General features: G+C 36.2%; 1 protein-coding gene and 1 pseudogene across 2 annotated transcripts in view; both read left to right on the top strand.

The window, feature by feature from the left end:
• Positions 1-15,612, top strand: part of LOC108587844 (uncharacterized) — an 84,191-nt gene that overhangs the window by 11,242 nt on the left and 57,337 nt on the right. The window lies entirely within an intron of this gene.
• On the top strand, positions 12,466-15,329 carry LOC100394395 (serine-rich coiled-coil domain-containing protein 2-like; annotated as a pseudogene). Its single transcript, XR_013525154.1, has 2 exons — positions 12,466-13,906; positions 15,093-15,329. The product of XR_013525154.1 is annotated as a serine-rich coiled-coil domain-containing protein 2-like (transcript).

The following is a 15,612-nucleotide window of genomic DNA, read 5'->3' as shown; positions in this document are numbered from 1 at the left end:
TGCTTTTCCCTTATTAAGTTGTAGATTCTTTTTAAAAGCAAGAAACCTGATTTACAGTTTTTAAAAAAGGCATTTATTAGTAGTTTTCTTTTTTTTTTTTTTTTTTTTTTTTTTTTTTTTTTTGATGTGGAGTATTGCTCTTTTGCCCAGTCTGGAGTGCAATGGTGTGATCTCGGCTCACTGCAACCTCTGTCTTCCATGTTCAAGCGATTCTTGTGCCTCAGCCTCCTGAGTAGCTGGGATTACAGGTGTGTACCACCATGCCTAACTAATTTTTGTATTTTTAATAGAGATGGGGTTTCACCATATTGGCCATGCTGGTCTCGAACTCCTGACCTCAGGTGATCTGACTGCCTCGGCCTCCCAGAGTGTTGGGATTACAGGTGTGAGACACCATGCTTGGCCTGAAAAAAATTTTTAAAATATGAAATACCAATACTATCAATGTACTATACTTTTAAAAAATTATTTTTCCAGAAACTAAAAAGACTCAGACATTTCCAAGTACTGTACCAAATATTAGTCTTAGTTCACCATTAAATTAAAGCTCACAGATGGTATTAAAGTATCTCATAGAAGATTATATCATTAGATGATATAGGCAACATGTTTTTTTCAAATTGTTAATGAATGCATTTTTTAGACACCTAACAGATTACAAATTAGGTAAAGTGCATGAAAGACAGCATGGCTACCAAAATGAGGCAGACTTACAATGTTTATTTTACTTCAAAAGTATAAGCAGATGTAAGGGAAAGTTTCATGAACATTTTAAGACAGTAGGTACCTCATCAAATGATACGATAATATCTATAAATGTAAACTTTAATATATGTATTACTTTTACTATAAATGTAAACTTTATAGTGGAGCTGTCAGACTAGTTTATCTTAAGACCAAAGTTCAAGATGATTGATATCATTTGTGTTGAAATTATTTGTACATTTGGAAATAATAAATATTCTTCCTAGAGAATAGCGCATTCAGGTTCTAACATTATTTCTTTCCTCCACAAAGTGGTACAGCCACAAACACTAGTAACAGTTTATCTGTTTTTTGAGCTCATCTTGTGCCTCTAAGTTATTAAGACTTAAGGTGCTCTTGGGAGATAACATGTACTACCCTCATCTTAGGCAGGAAAATAGAGGTATAGAGAAGGGAAAGGATAGAATTTTCTTTCCATGGTCTACTTGTGACAGGCAGGGAAACGTTAAAGCCTTTCTGACTCACGGGCTCTTTAATCTTTAACATGTATTATTTATTGATTTGCAAAATGACCCTAATATGTAATGTCGTTAACAGTTTTCTTATGTTTATACAGAAAGTGGTTTTGGGTATGGGAGTATGTTTTGTAGAAAAGACCATTATCAAAAATGAAGAAGACCATTGTGTGGCATGGATATTGCCACAGTCCCTTGTTCTGCTCCTGGCAAACATTGCTTTTTGATTATGTGACTACTTCAGAAGCTAGATTTGACCTCAGAATCCTTTTTTAAAAATTTTTAATGTTAATTAATTAATTTTTATTTATTTATGTTTTTTGTGATGGAGTCTTGCTCTGACATCCAGGCTGGAGTGCAGTGGCACGATGAGGTCTCACTGTGTTGCTCAGTCTGATCTTCATCTCCTGAGGTCCAGTGATCCTCTCACCTCAGGTTCTCAAAGTGGTGGGATTACAGGTGTGAGCCACTGTGCCTGGCCTCAGAATCCTTTTCAATATACTGCTCAAGGGAGCTATTACCAGTCAATCACAGGTTCACAAAACTAAGTTCTTTTTTAGTCTTTCCTTACTTATATTACTTACTTAAATAATGTGCATTAAGACATTATTAATTTACCTATAAGTTGAGGATCTATTAAATTTGTAGTCCTGTAGCTGGCCTCAAAGTACCGTATATAGGACTCAGTTTATGTTTTCAGCAGGTTTACATTTGTGTGGGTCAAATAGACAGGCACATAATTAGAAGACAGACTCTGCTATATTATTGCTGTGAAGAGAATAGAGAATGATCTAAGATTAATTTTTACTGAAAACATTGGTGGATGTGGTGATTTTGGACTTTGAGGCTAATAGAATCTTCAAAGTGGTCTTTAGCAAAGGCATAGAAGATAGAAAGTGCAGGATGGATTTTGGGGAATGACAAATACTGTATCTTGGCTTAAGTACATAACAAAGGTAAGGTAGAAGCAAATAGAGTAGCTTGCTCCCTGTACAATGGGTTTTGGGTTTTATTTTGTTGTTCCTGATCTCACATGGTTTTTAATCAGTAGAATGATGTGATTCAGATCTGTGCTTTAAGAAGATAACTCTTGAGTTTGAATAGAAGTAAGGTTGGAATCTTGACATAAATGTAGGAATCCTTGGTAATAGTATAGGAAAAAATGATGAGCATAAGAACTAAAATTCTGGAATGGAAATGGTGAATTTAGAATAAATTTTAAAGGTAAAATTAATGTGATTCCTATAGGGTTAAGTTATCCCTAGAATTCCCAGCATTTCTCTGGGAGGATATCTAGTAACTTTCTTTGTATATTGCAAGTTAAAAAAAATTTTAAAGGTGTTTTTTTTTTTTTGTCTGCTCGTATTTTTGGAGAATTATATCTTTATTCTTGGTATTTCATTAACTAGAATATATATTTCCATCTGAGATTTGGTATATTTTTTCTTTCCTGGTATAGTTTTTTTCATCTTTATTTTTGAGATATTTTCTATTATATTCTTCTGCCTTTTCTCTTCCATTTTATTAATTGTTCTACTTGAGGGATACTAATTATCTTTCTGTTCAGCCTTTGTCCTAGATTTTTTTTTTTATTCTTTTGATTTCTTTGTCATTTTTTTCTCTGCAATACATTTTTTTAACTTTTTGTTTCCTTCCTTTTTTTTTCCCTCCCTCCATTCCTCCCTCCCTCCCTTTCTCCCTCCCTCCCCTTCTCCCTCCCTCTGTTCCTTCTTTCCTTCCTTCCTTCCTTCCTTTTTTGATACAGGGTCTCGCTCTGTCACCCAGGCTGGAATGCAGCAGTGGTGTGATCATGGCTCATTGCAGCCTTGACCTCGTGGGCTCAATCTGTCTTCCCACTTTAGCCTCCTGAGTAGCTGGGACAACAGGTGTGTGCCACCATGCCTGGCTAATTCTTGTATTTTTTTGTTGTGTTGAGGTTTTGCCAAGTTGTCCAGGCTGGTCTTGTACTTTTGGACTCAAGTGATACACCATTTGGCCTCCTCAATATTCTTGTTATGTTGAGATTTTTCTCTTTGCCATTTGTTTAAGTCTTTAGTTCTTTTCTTTGTCCCCACCCCCCCAATTCATTGTTCTTCTTAATGGTTTTCTTTTTTTTTTTTTTTAGTTTTTTATTGCATTTTAGGTTTGGGGGTACATGTGCAGAACATGCAAGACAGTTGCATAGGTACACACATGGCAGTGTGTTTTGCTTCCTTTCTCCCCTTCACCTACATTTGGCATTTCTCCCCAGGCTATCCCTCCCCACCTCCCCCTCCCACTGGCCCTCCCCATTTCCCCCCAGTAGACCCCAGTGACTAGTACTCTTCTCTCTGTGTCCATGTGTTCTCATTTTTTATCACCCACCTATGAGTGAGAATATGCAGTGTTTTGTTTTCTGTTCTTCTGTCAGTTTGCTGAGGATGATGTTCTCCAGATTCATCCATGTCTCTACAAATGACACAAACTCATCATTTCTGATTGCTGCATAAAATGTGGTGTATATGTGCCACATTTTTCCAATCCAGTCTATCATCGATGGGCATTTGGGTTGATTCCAGGTCTTTGCTATTGTAAACAGTGCTGCAATGAACATTCGTGTACATGTGTCCTTATAGTAGAACAACTTATAGTCTTTTGGATATATACCCAGTAATGGGATTGCTGGGTCAAATGGAATTTCTATTTCTAAGGCCTTGAGGAATCGCCACACTGTCTTCCACAATGGTTGAACTAATTTACACTCCCACCAACAGTGTAAAAGTGTTCCTTTTTCTCCACATCCTCTCCAGCATCTGTTGTCTCCAGATTTTTTAATGATCGCCATTCTAACTGGCGTGAGATGGTATCTCAGTGTGGTTTTGATTTGCATCTCTCTGATGACCAGTGACGATGAGCATTTTTTCATATGATTGTTGGCCTCATATATGTCTTCTTTCGTAAAGTGTCTGTTCATATCCTTTGCCCACTTTTGAATGGGCTTGTTTGTTTTTTTCCTGTAAATCTGTTTGAGTTCTTTGTAAATTCTGGATATCAGCCCTTTGTCAGATGGGTAAACTGCAAAAATTTTTTCCCATTCTGTTGGTTGCCGATTCACTCTATTGACTGTTTCTTTTGCCGTGCAGAAGCTGTGGAGTTTCATTAGGTCCCATTTGTCTATTTTGGCTTTTGTTGCCAATGCTTTTGGTGTTTTGTTCATGAAGTCCTTGCCTACTCCTATGTCCTGGATAGCTTTGCCTAAATTTCCTTCTAGGGTTTTTATTGTGCCAGGTCTTATGGATTAAAAACTTAAAAGTGTTTAATCCATCTGGAGTTAATTTTAGTGTAAGGTGTCAGGAAGGGGTCCAGTTTCTGCTTTCTGCACATGGCTAGCCAGTTTTCCCAACACCATTTGTTGAACAGGGAATCCTTTCCCCATTGCTTGTTTTTGACAGGTTTATCAAAGATTGTATGGTTGTAGATATGTTGTGTTGCCTCTGTTGCCTCTGTTCTGTTCCATTGGTCTATATCTCTGTTTTGGTACCAGTACCATGCTGTTTTGATTACTGTAGCCTTGTAGTATAGTTTGAAATCCGGTAGTGTGATGCCCCCCCGCTGTGTTCTTTTTGCTTAGAATTGACTTGGCTATGCGGGCTCTCTTTTGGTTCCATATGAAGTTCTTGGTGGTTTTCTCCAGTTCTGTGAAGAAAGTCAATGGTAGCTTGATGGGGATAGCATTGATTCTGTAAATTACTTTGGGCAGTATAACCATTTTTACAATATTAATTCTTCCTAATCATGAACATGGAATGTTTCTCCATCTGTTTGTGTCCTCTCTGATTTCGTTGAGCAGTGGTTTGTAGTTTTCCTTGAAGAGGTCCCTTACATTCCTTGTGAGTTGTATTCCAAGGTATTTTATTCTTTTTGTAGCAATTGTGAATGGCAGTTCGTTCTTGATTTGGCTTTCTTTAAGTCTGTTACTGGTGTAGAGGAAGGCTTGTGATTTTTGCACATTGATTTTATATCCTGAGACTTTGCTGAAGTTGCTTATCAGGAGTTTTTGGGCTGAGGCGATGGGGTCTTCTAGGTATACTATCATGTCGTCTGCAAATAGAGACAATTTGGCTTCCTCCTTTCCTATTTGAATACCCTTTATTTCTTTTTCTTGCCTGATTGCTCTGGCTAGAACTTCCAGTACTATATTGAATAGAAGTGGTGAAAGAGGGCATCCTTGTCTAGTGCCGGATTTCAAAGGGAATGCTTCCAGTTTTTGCCCATTCAGTATGATATTGGCTGTTGGTTTGTCATAAATAGCTTTTATTACTTTGAGATACATTCCATCGATACCGAGTTTATTGAGGGTTTTTAGCATAAAGGGCTGTTGAATTTTGTCAAATGCCTTCTCTGCGTCAATTGAGATAATCATGTGGTTTTTGTTTATGGTTCTGTTTATGTGGTGAATTACGTTTATAGACTTGCGTATGTTGAACCAGCCTTGCATCCCCGGGATGAATCCTACTTGATCATGATGAATAAGTTTCTTGATTTGCTGTTGCAATCGGCTTGCCAATATTTTATTGAAGATTTTTGCATCTATGTTCATCATGGATATTGGCCTGAAGTTTTCTTTTCTTGTTGGGTCTCTGCCGGGTTTTGGTATCAGGATGATATTGGTCTCATAGGATGATTTGGGAAGGATTCCTTCTTTTTGGATTATTTGGAATAGTTTCAGAAGGAATGGTGCCAGCTCCTCTTTGTGTGTCTGGTAGAATTCGGCTGTGAACCCATCTGGACCTGGGCTTTTTTTGAGTGGTAGGCTTTTAATTGCTGCCTCGACTTCTGACCTTGTTATTGGTCTATTCATAGTTTCAGCTTCCTCCTGGTTTAGGCTTGGGAGGACACAGGAGTCCAGGAATTTATCCATTTCTTCCAGGTTTGCTAGCTTATGTGCGTAGAGTTGTTTGTAATATTCTCTGATGATGGTTTGAATTTCTGTGGAATCTGTGGTGATTTCCCCTTTATCATTTTTTATTGCATCTATTTGGTTGTTCTCTCTTTTCTTTTTAATCAGTCTGGCTAGTGGTCTGTCTATTTTGTTAATCTTTTCAAAAAACCAGCTCTTGGATTTATTGATTTTTTAGAGGGTTTTTTGTGTCTCAATCTCCTTCAGTTCAGCTCTGATCTTAGCTTAATGGTTTTCTTAACCAGAACCTTTCTTTTTCATTTACTTGTTTTGTCTTTTCATCTTTGGGCTTTTCTTTCATTAGATGCATGTTCTTATTTGGTTGTTCTGTGTTACAAGAAACTGTTTATATGGTTGTATGACCATTTCTATTTGTCTTGCTTAGGCTTAATTTGGATACCTCAGTCAAGACTTTGGTTTTGCCCTTCACTTTCCCATCTCCTTAGATTGTGTTCAATGTCCTATACCAGTCTCAGTTTATACTACTGAGGGTGTAGTATGTTTCTATGTTCTTCAGATTTTTCCCTCAACTCAGTATAGGGCCTTAGAAGTTGGCAGATCCTGGTGACGCCTCTGCCTAGGTTTTGAAGCCTCTGTGCTCAAGATATTTTCCTCAACTTCTCTAGGGCATGACAAATCAAATTTTCCTGTCCAAACAAGAGGTATTTCTTAAAATTTTCAAGTTTTTGAGTTCACCTTTCTTTCTTACTGCTGCTTGCAGGCGGTAATCAGGCTACTAGTCATACTGTACCATACAAATTTTTTTTCTGTCTACTTTTTTTTAAAGTTTGTAGGTTCTTAGCTTAAATAGCTTTTTGTATTATTGTATGTAGCTGTTGGGTTTCTGGTAAAAAAAAAATCACGTACACATAGTTATATACATTTATATCATATTAGTGGGTAACAGGACATTCTTTAGTCTTTTTTCACTCTACTATCTTTACTTGAACATTTGTGTGATTTTCTAAATATTTACTTTTGACATAACTAATAACACTTATGTATTATAGGAATTCTACTTCTTAGGCCAGGGTTGAACAGTCATTAGATTGAATTGGCAACCAACAGAATGGGAAAAAATTTTTGGAATCTAACCATGTGACAAAGGGCTGATATCCAGAATCTACAAAGAATTAAAACAGATTTACAAGAAAAAAACAAGCCCATTCAAAAGTGGGCAAAGGTTATGAACAGACACTTTACGAAAGAAGACATACATGAGGCTAACAAACATATGAAAAAATGCTCATAATCACTGGTCATTAGAGAAATGGAAATCAAAACTACATTGGGATACCATCTCATGCCAGTTAGAATGGCGATCATTAAAAAATCTGGAGACAACAGATGCTGGTGAGGATATGGAGAAATAGGAACACTTTTACACTGTTGGTGGGAGTGTAAATTAGTTCAATTTTTGTGGAAGACAGTGTGGTGATTCCTCAAGAACCTAGAAATAGAAATTCCATTTGACCCAACAATCCCATTACTGGGTATATATTCAAAGGATTATAAATCATCCTATTATAAGGAAACATGCACATGAATGTTCATTGAAGCAGTGTTTACAATAGCAAAGACTTGGAACCAATCCAAATGCTCATCGATGATAGACTGGACAGGGAAAATGTGGCACATATACACCATGGAATACTATGCAGCCATAAAAAACGGTGAGTTTGTGTCCTTTGTAGGGACATGGATGAACCTGGAAACCATCATTCTCAGCAAACTGACACAAGAACAGAAAATCAAACACCACATGTTCTCACTCATAGGTGGATGTTGAACAATGAGAACACATGGACACGGCGGGGGGAAGCATCTCACACTGGGGTCAGTTGGGGGGGAAATAGGGGAGAGACAGCTGTGGGTGGGGAGTTAGGGAGGAACAACATGGGGAGAAATGCCAGATATAGGTGATGGGGAGGAAGGCAGCACACCACACTGCCATGTGTGTATGTATGTAACTGTTTTTGACATATACTTCAAAACCTAAAATGCAATAAAAAAGAAAATCTTTTAAGAAGTGAAACAGAAAAAAAAAAATTTGGCCAGGTATGATGGCTTACACCTGTAATGTCAACACTCTGTGAAGCTGAGGTGGGTGGATCACCTGAGGTCAGGAGTTTGAGACCACCCTGGCCAACATGGTGAAACCCTTTCTTTACTAAAAAATATTAAAAATTAGCAGGGTGTGGTGGTGGTGGGCACCTGTAATCCCAGCTACTGAGCAGGTTGAGGCAGGAGAATCACTTGAACCCACTAGACAGAGGTTGCAGTGAGCTGAGGTCATGCAACTGCACTCCAGCCTAGGCGACACAGTGAGACTCCATCTTAACAACAACAAAATTTTTTAAATTGAGCTCAGTGCAGTGGCTCATGCCTGCAATCCCACCGCTTTGAGAAGCCAAAGTGGGAGGATTGCTTGAACCCAGGAATCTGAGCCCAGCCTGGACAATATAGCAAGACTCCCACCTCTATAAAAAGTAAAAATAAATTTGCTTGCCATGGTGGCATGTGTCTGTAGTCAGTCCTAGCTACTCAGAAGGCTGTGGTAGGAAGATCACTTGCACCCAGGAGTTTGAGACTACAGTGATCTGTGATTGCACCACTGCATTCTATCTGGGTGAAAGAGGAGGACTATGCCTCTTAAAAAAAAAAAAAGAAAAAGAAAAAAATTAAACACAATGTCATACACTGCATTAAAAACATCAGTGACCCTAGGGCATCGTTAAATTTCCATTTTTCCCTTGTTTGTGTTTTTACAGAATTCTTACACAAGTACAGTGAGCATATGGTGACCATATATTTTTGTTAATATTAGGACAAACATTTTATTTTTCTAGCTCATCTTTATAATCTTATGACATGATATATCATAATTTATTTAAAAGTTACTCAAATAGAGAACACTAGTGGTTTCTAGTTTATGCTCTTTTGTGTGCATTGAATCCTTTTGTTTTTGTAGTTTTGTGTTATATTTAAAATAAATACATGTTGTGCGCGGTGGCTCATGTTTCTAATTCCAGCACTTTGGGAGGCCAAGGTGGGATGATCGCTTGAGGTTAGGAGTGCAAGACAAGCCTAGATAATATAGTGAAGCTCTGTCTCTACAAAAAAAAAAATTTTAATATTAGCTGGATGTGATACTGTGTGCCCTTAGTCCCAGTTACCTGGGAGGCTAAGGTGGGAAGATCACTTGAGCCAGGGAGGTGGAGGCTGCAGTGAGCCATGATCATGCCACTGCACTTCAGCCTGGGTGACAGAGTGAGACCTTGTCTCAAAAAATAAAATAAAATAAACTGTGTAAGATTGAGATTAATGGACAAATCAACTTTATTAAATTTTTATAATTCTCAACCTGGCACTAACTGTAGTGTGTATTTATGTTACTAGATTGAAATTCTTTTGAGATAGTTGCCTAAATTGACAGCTTATTACTGAACCCTTAATGCCAAAAGAATTTTTTTTGTACTGTTACATTATTCAGCTATATACTTCCCATGGCTTTAGTAATTAGTGGTTTTCAAATGTCTTCTAGCTTTTATAAAATTATATACATTTAAAAAAATATATGTTCTAGGGGTTTGGCGCGGTGGCTCAAGCCTGTAATCCCAGCACTTTGGGAGGCCGAGGTGGGTGGATCACGAGGTCAAGAGATAGAGACCATCCTGGTCAGCATGGTGAAACCCCGTCTCTACTAAAATTACAAAAAATTAGCTGGGCATGGTGGTGCGTGCCTGTAGTCCCAGCTACTCGGGAGGCTGAGGCAGGAGAATTGCCTGAACCCAGGAGGTGGAGGTTGCGGTGAGCCGAGATCGCGCCATTGCACTCCAGCCTGGGTAACAAGAGCGAAACTCCGTCTCAAAAAAAAAAAAAAAAAAAAATATATATATATATATATATATATATATATATATATGTTCTTTAACTTTTATTTCACTGACTTTAAGGGAACAGGTGATTTTTGGTTGCATGAATGAATTGTATAGTGGTGAGGTTAGATTTCAGTGCACATGCCACCCAAATAGTGTACATTGTACCTTTCTACATTATGTAGTTTTTTAAAAATCTCTCATCCTCCTCCCACCAACCCCCCTTCTGTCTCCAATGTCCATTATACATCTCTGTATGCCTTTGCATAATCATAGCTTAGCTACCAACTATAAGTAAGAGCACATGGTATTTGGTTTTCCATTCCTGAATTACTTTACTTTGAATAATGACCTCCATCTATCTATGCTGCTTCAAAAGACATTATTTTATTCTTTTTTATGGCTGAGTAATATTCCTTGGTGGTGGGTGTGTGTGTGTGTGTGTGTATACATACACCACATTTTCTTAATTCACTCATCAGTTGATGGGTAATTAGGTTGGTTCTACATCTGGCAATTTTGAATTTTGCTGCAATAAACATACATAATGCAGGAGTTTTTAAAAATACAATTTTCCTTTGGGTAGATAACCAGTAGTGAGATTGCTGGACCAAATGGTAGATTTAGTTCTTTAAAAATCTCCATACTTTTTCTCAAAGAGGTGTTAATGATTTATATTTCCACCAGCAGTATATAAATGTTTTCTTTTCATCACATCTATGCCAGTATCTATTGTTTTTGGACGTTTTAATAATAGCCATTCTGGCTGGGGTAAGGTAATAATCTCATTGTGGTTTTAATTTGCATGTCCTTGATGATTAGCGATGTCAAGCATTTTTTTTTTCATATTTCTTGACCGTCGTATACCTTCTTTTGAGAAATGTTTATTGATGTAATTTGCTCACTTTTTAATTGGATTATTTTATTTCTTTCTTGCAGATTAGTTGAAGTTTCTTGTAGATTCTGGATATCAGTCTTTTGTCAGATGCATAGTTTGCAAATATTTTCCTTCATTCTGGTGGTTGTCTGTTTACTCTGATTATTTTTTGCTGAGCAGAAGCTTTTTAGTTTAATTACTTTCCATTTATTTTTTGTTGCAGTTACTTTTGGTGTCTTAGTCATAAATTCTCCGCCTAGACTAATACTTAGAAGAGTTTTCACTAGGTTTTCTTGTAGCATTTTTATGGTTTCACGCCATAGATTTAAGTCTTAAATTCATCTTGGGTTGATTTTTGTATATGGCAGGGGATAGAGATTCAATTTCATTCTTCTACATGTGACTATCCAGTTTTCCTGGCACCATTTATTGAATAAGGTGTTCTTTTCCCAATTTTTGTTACGTCTGGTTTGTCAAAGTTCAGTTGGTTATATTTGGTTTTATTTCTGGGTTCTCTACTCTGTTTCTTTGCTCTATGTATGTACTTTTATACCAGTACCATGCTGTTTTGGTTACTATAGTAGCCTTGTAGTATAATTTGAAGTTGAGTAATGTGATGGCTCCAGATTTGTTTTTTTGTTTAAGATTGCTTTGGCTATTTGTACTGTTTTTTGGCTCCATGTGAATTTTAGGATTGTTTTGTCTAATTCTGTGAAGAATGATGTTGGTATTTTGATATGAATTGCATTGAATCTGTAGTCTGCTTTTGGCAGCATGGTCGTTTTTATGATATTGATTTCACTAATGCATGAGTGTGGGATGTATTTCCGTTCGTTTGCATTGTCTGTGATTTCTTTCAGAAGTGTTTTGTACTTCTCCTTGTAGAGATCTTTTACTTCCTTGGATAAGTGTATTCCTAGGTATTTTTTTTTTTTTCAGCTATGGTCAAAGGGATTGAGTTCTTGATTTTTAGTCATTGTTGGTGTGCTACCAATTTGTGTACTTCGATTTTGCAACCTGTGACTTCACTGAATGTATTTATGAAATCTAGGAATCTTTTGAAGGAGTCTGTAGGATTATCTAGATATAATTATATTATTGGCAAACAGATAGTTTCACTTCCTCTTTTTCAATCCGAATGCCCTTTATTTCATTCTCTTTCCTGAGTGTGCTGGCTATGGCTTTCCATATGTTCTTATTTTTAAAGGAGAGACTATTACCCAAATTGAAAAAATTAATTGGATTGGAAATTGGAAGAAGTACTCTGAGAGTATTATTTTTGACATAGTCAAATTTGGTAGTTTAATTTTATTATTTCTGGATTTTGCAGTCATTTTTCATAGCATATGTTTGTAAAAGTTAAAAAAAAAAGTTCTTTATTTTCTTCCAACATAAAGTTTTTATTTAGTGCATTCATTATTTGTTAGGAGTTCTATAGAAATTCTGAGTAGCTTTTGGGCTTTTCAAAAGTATAAGTATCATGTTGTATAATAATTTAAGTAACTATCCTTTTTTAGGAATGTTTGATGTACTTCTTTTTTCTCTTCACAGATTCTGTCAAATTTTAAGAACAAATGTACCTTATAGCTCATGGAAGAAAAAACACAAATCAAGACATCTTTGAGTTCCAAGTTGCCAAAGTATGGAACAAACTCTATAGGAAGTACATTGCAGCCAATTCCAAATGGGACACCTGCTAACTTATTAGGAACTTCCAAGAATAGTAACATCAAAGTTACATCAAAAATAATGGCTCTGATTGTTCATCATCTCATTCATTTAATTGGAGAAAAGCGCCAACTTTGTGCACCAGGTGCCGAAGAGCCTAACAATACTCAAAATTCACATGATAAAATAATTGATTCTGAAAAACATGTTACTACTCAAAGAATGTTTGATACAAATGGGGTAAAGGGAGGTTTTAAAAAGTGCTTTGTTCACATCAAAGTTAGCAAAGCCATCCACTATGTTAGTGTCATCTATGAAGTTAAACCAAAAGTCTTTTTCTGGACCATCTAATTTGGGTAAATTTACCAAACGCACATTATTAGGAAGGGCTTCATATTCTTCGGTCAATACTCCAAAATCACAGTTGAATGGATTTTATGGAAACCGGTCAGCTAGTAGCATGCAAAGGCCTAGAGCAAACTCCTGTGCCACCGGAAGCAGTTCTGGTGAAAGCTTAGCTCAGTCCCTAGACAGTAGTAAATCTATTATTTGTGAAAAAATGGTAAGGTCACAAAGTTTTTCACATTGATTCAGAATTCATTCCTTCCACCTTCATCTATAACCTGATCACATTTCTTTAATAGAGCTGTGGATCTTACAAAGCCTTATCAAAACCAACAGCTATCCATTAGAGTGCCTCTACGGTCAAGTATGCTAACAAGAAATTCCCGGCAATCAGAAGTACTCAATGGGAGTGAACATTTGGGGTATGGGTTTAATAGGCCTTGTGCTGCTGGTGGAAAGAAGTTGGCTTTACCAAATGGTCCAGGTGTAACTTCTACTTTAGGCTATAGAATGGTTCATCTCTCTCTCTACTGAAATCTAGACGATCTCCATTCTCTGGGATGATCAATGTTGATGGAAATCAAAATTCACCTGCTGACACATACGTAGAGAAAGATGCTATCGTTTTGGCTGAGGACAGAGCTACTAATAAGGACCAAGAACTGACTGAAAATGAAAGTTACAGAATGAAAAACAACCAGAGTATGAAACATGATGTTAAAACAAGATATCTGAGTGATGATGTGGATGACATTCCCTTGTCTTCCTTGTCATCTTCTGACAAGAATGATTTAAGTGAAGACTTTAGTGATTATTTTATAGATATAGAAGACTAACAGAACTAGAATAGCTTTAGATGAAATGTCTCTCAAAGAAGAGAAATGTGAAAATGTGCCACCACAGGATATATTTGATTCTTCCAAGGAAAATGAAAAAGCCCTCAGTAAAACTGATGAATGGATAGACATAAGTGTCTCTGGTAAATATTACGAACCTTAAGTCTCTTTGATTTCTTTTAGATAATATAACTGAACTTACATTTAGGATTATCTTCAGATAGATTTCAAGGTACTATAAGTTATACGGAGGGATGGATCTAGACAAAATTGGAGTGGGGTAACATTCATTTTTCTTGTGACTTTTGCTCCATACCCCATTTTTCACCGTATCTAAAACAATGTTGATAAAACCACTCCTAATCTTTGTTGTTCTTTGCCTGTTATACACAGGCTTGTTCCTGCTTAGTATAGACAGTACTTCTAAATGACTTTTCCCCTATTTACCTCAACCAGTGGTATGACATTCATCAAACCATCTCTTCTTTTAGGGTAGCATATCATTGCTATTTGTTACAAGTAAAGCTGTACCAAAAGGCAAAATGAGATAATAAAGGTTATGTCTAATCTGATTGATTTTTTAAATCTTAAAAAATTTTTCTTGTTTAACAATTTTTGTAGATACACATACAGAGGGAGCTTTATTTATTTTTTAAACTGAAGAAAGTGAAACAATACCTGGTAAACATTTCCTCTTATGTTTGATTATTTTGTTACTAAATGCTGGAGAAAATGTATTTGGTGTTTGTATGCCCATATGCTTGGAAATAGAACAAACTGAAGGGATTGGATATAGACATGTGGTATGTCCAATCCCTTCAGTTTGTTCAGTTTGTCCCCTGGTATAATCAGATCAGTGCATAGAGATGCATGTACAAACCCTTGATTGTCTGTATGTTTTCTAAAAGTGACTGCCAGAACAACTTTATTTCTTTATAGGGAGGCAATTATGAGTACCCTACATTATGAAGTTAAATGGTGTACACAGAGGAAAAGGAGTTTCCTGGTTAATGTTTAAAAATAAATATCTTGGAAAACATAGGAATATGAGACTTTATTTACATTTTTTGAAATATTACAGAAGTGATGACTAAGTACATTTTCTTTTTTTCTATTAGAAAATATTTCAGTAGGTTATTTTTAAGATTTTGCCTCTTGATGTCTTCATTGCTTAGGATATAGAAAATGCTACAGTTATTAGTGCTTTTTTTTTAGCCATCTTTTCTGCTGTATCAAATTATTCGCACTTAGATTTTTAGGACATGAAAAACAATTATATTATTGTGAATCAATAATCTTTTTTTCTCTCTTTAAATGAAATGAATACAGGAGTGAATGTACAAAATATACTTCTGGGAATAATTTGGTTTCACTGGATACAGACTACAGAGCTTGTTCTTCATTTGAACTGTGTCTGCTAACTCTGATGGAATATACATGTGGATGAAGAAGGCTTGGAATCCATTGGAAATGTCCATCCGGTTGGGAGCTATGAGTCCTCTGAAATGAACAGCATAGTATGTATGGATTTATATACTCTTGGGATGTTTTGTGTACCCTATTAGAGACTTGTGCTATAATTGATTTTTTTAAAATTTATGAGTTTACTACTTTGAGAAATGGGAATTTGCATTTCTTAAGAGCCTATAAAATATCTGACCCTAGTAGGAAATAAAGCATGAGAATATATGACATTTGACTTAAATATACTTAACATGTTTACATATATATTCATTCATACATAAATATGTACATACTATATTAGTAGGTTAATTTATGTCAGTGGTTCTCAAAGATAGTTGGGAGAAGATCAATGACGAGGTGGTTTTGATTGTCATATTGATGAGGG

The sequence above is a fragment of the Callithrix jacchus genome, chromosome 12 (assembly GCF_049354715.1).
Source record: "Callithrix jacchus isolate 240 chromosome 12, calJac240_pri, whole genome shotgun sequence".
NCBI lineage: Eukaryota > Metazoa > Chordata > Mammalia > Primates > Cebidae > Callithrix > Callithrix jacchus.
Note: the sequence above shows the minus strand (reverse complement) of the source record. Positions and strands in the feature narration are given on the sequence as shown.